At 38.9% G+C, this 2,872-nt stretch overlaps 1 long non-coding RNA gene across 1 annotated transcript; it reads left to right on the forward strand.

The window, feature by feature from the left end:
* The first annotated feature begins 877 nt into the window (after positions 1 to 877).
* On the forward strand, positions 878 to 2,616 carry LOC134077801 (uncharacterized). Its single transcript, XR_009938758.1, has 3 exons — positions 878 to 1,181; positions 2,162 to 2,257; positions 2,519 to 2,616. It is a non-coding gene; the product is annotated as an uncharacterized LOC134077801 (long non-coding RNA).
* Positions 2,617 to 2,872: the final 256 nt, after the last annotated feature.

The raw sequence follows: 2,872 nt of genomic DNA on the forward strand, positions 1-2,872 counted from the left end.
CTCAATCTAAATTATTGTCAGTAAGGATAGGTCATATTACCAAATGGCGAACCTCGAAAATTATTTAGGATATAGAGCCGTGTCCATTACGCATGCAGTTATTTTTTAGGCTATTGTTTTATTTGAGTGTTTTTGTCTACCATGGCAAACATAGTTGAAACGTTCGCTCTAAACTTATGTATTTCCAATCGGCTTTCACAAAACCGATGAGGTCCAGATCTCAGTGGCCTCATAGCTGCTTACAGCCATGCATAGTAAGCCTAATGATAGCCTAATAGTTATGACATTAATAGCCTATTAATGACCTCATGTCGCAATGGCACGTTGTTTGAAAAAAAAAAAAGTTAAATAGGCCTTGGCCTACCGCCGAGTGGGGATATGTCGGAATGAACAGCGGATACCAGCTGGGTTGTAAAACATTACTGTATTCGTTGATCTTATCGATGCAGTCCTTGCGGCCACTTCTCCCCATCGAAGGAAACTTTCTGTTAAGTGTTGACAACACAAAGGCCTTCACGTTGTGTGGCAGTGCTTGCTTGCCCTTCGATCCATCCCAGTTGGTGGTTTTGCACCTGTCCCTGAGTTATAGTCTATATATGAGTAAGCGCTTATGCTCTAACCGCATAATAAAAGAAGCACCTGCATTCCACAGCAGTGCTTATGGCAAGGCTATTAACACCTGTCACTGAGCTATGGACAAGCAGTTATGCTCGAAAATTATCATAATAACAGACACACCTAATTGTATGGCTCTATGTTTAAACACATCAAATTAGCAAGCATTTCCTCCCGATAGCAGCAACGTTTGCTTTCTTTTTCTGTCGGTCCGCGGTTGCTTGGTCAATTGCGCAGCAAATTATCACACTGTAAAACCGAACACTACAAGTAAAATAGTTTTTTTGATTTGAAAACACTCAAAAATGAAAAATAGCTCATTGTACTTTAATCGTCTGTGTTACTTGAACAAATATTTACTTTTAAGTTGACAGCACTCGTCCGCTTTAAGTAATTTGAAAAAATAGAATGCGTGGGAACAGATTTGTAGGCGGATCTTCTGCCATGGATCTTGTGCACGTCAAGCGAAGCGACGCATAACGGTCGACCACCAGAGAAGACACGAAAAGAATGGGGCACAGGAGAAGATACAACGGGACAACGAGAAGAGAAAACCGCAATTAAACGTAAGTGGAGAAATTAAGTGGTGCATTTTGACCCTAACGTACGACCTTTACCATATTGCTAAAGCCAAAAGTTTGAAAATATTTGACTGCTACGTAAATGTATCCAGTTACTAGCTAGCAGCTAAGAATGTTGCTTCTGAATGCCAGCACTTGATTGATCAGCTAACTTAACGCTAGCAATCTCCAATGTGACTAAAAACATGGAATAATTTACCCCGTTAGTACTGTTTAACACAATGACTTTGAAGTGCAAGCTATGTGGTGCGTTGCTTAATAACAGGGCACAGGTTCTGACCAGCAACATTAGCGCTTAGCATGCTAGCGTTTAGCATGCTAGCGACGTTACGTCCGTCCGTTAGTCCACTTCCATGCCGTTATGATGACCTGTGTGTGCACATTTCATTCAGTAAATGCGTTTACTGTAAGATTAAGGTGATCAGATTTTTGGGACATAATCCTTGGACATTTTCAGTTTAGAACCGTAAAGACCTAAAATGCTTTGCTAGAAATTATTCAAATTATTAGTGCTGTTATCTAGACTATAGAATTTTAACCATGCACACTCAGCTGGAATAGTTATGATGACACAACATCAATGAGTTCACAACCTCAAAAGCATATTTGAGCTCAGAAATGGGCCAAAATACTGTATGCTACATTTCAGCACTCCATGAAATCCTACAGTAGCCTAGTGGTTACCTGTGTGTAGATAATCTAAAATAAGATAGTTGTCTTGGTCATCTTAGTAATGGCTATCTAGGTCTATACATGCTATATCTTCCTATTTTAGGACAGTGGGGGCTACCCATATCTAAAGAAAGTATGATGTTATAATAGATGTATAGTATAATGTGTAATACGATTAAAGAATACTTTGGTTTCAGAAGCTGTACTAACTATCAAAGAAAGGTAATCCCTACTGCATTTCGAATTGTTATTATTACTGGCTTGACTATATGACTGTTTGTTTTCACATGCAGGGATCCTCGGATGTAAATATCCAACGTGCTGTGGCACTCTGTGGCCTTCCTTTCTACCTCCATGAAGATGATGGCACTTTTATAAAGACATGGGATGTAAGTAAGCATGTTGTCTATTATTGACATGACTGTTAAAGGTAATGGCTATCTAGGTCTATACATGCTATATCTTCCTATTTCAGGACAGTCCGGCTACCCATATCTAAAGAAAGTATGATGTTATAATAGATGCATTGTATAATGTTTATTAAGATTAAAGAATGCTTTGGTTTCAGAAGCTGTAACTATCAAAGAAAGGTAATCCCTACTGCATTTTGAATTGTTATTACTGGCTTGATGACTTCTTTTCACATGCAGGGATCCTCGGATGTAAATATCCAACATACTGTGGCACTCCGTGGCCTTCCTTTCTACCTCCATGAAGATGATGGCACTTTTATAAAGACATGGGATGTAAGTAAGTTGTCTATTATTGACATGACTGTTAAAGGGGTAGTTTTTGGACATAGGACCTCATTTCCAAATTAGCCAATGTGAATCAGAACAATGAGAAAATTGGGTACAGCATAGAGCAAATACTGGTCCAGCAGCTTAAACTAAACTGAATTGAAGCTAAAGCCAAAATGTCCTGGTAGGTTATCAATAGCTGCCGAGCCACTATTTAGTCTCTGTTGCATCAAATTTTGTCATTTTTATTCTTATGGACAGAAG

The sequence above is a fragment of the Sardina pilchardus genome, chromosome 4, assembly GCF_963854185.1.
Source record: "Sardina pilchardus chromosome 4, fSarPil1.1, whole genome shotgun sequence".
Classification (NCBI taxonomy): Eukaryota; Metazoa; Chordata; class Actinopteri; order Clupeiformes; family Clupeidae; genus Sardina; species Sardina pilchardus.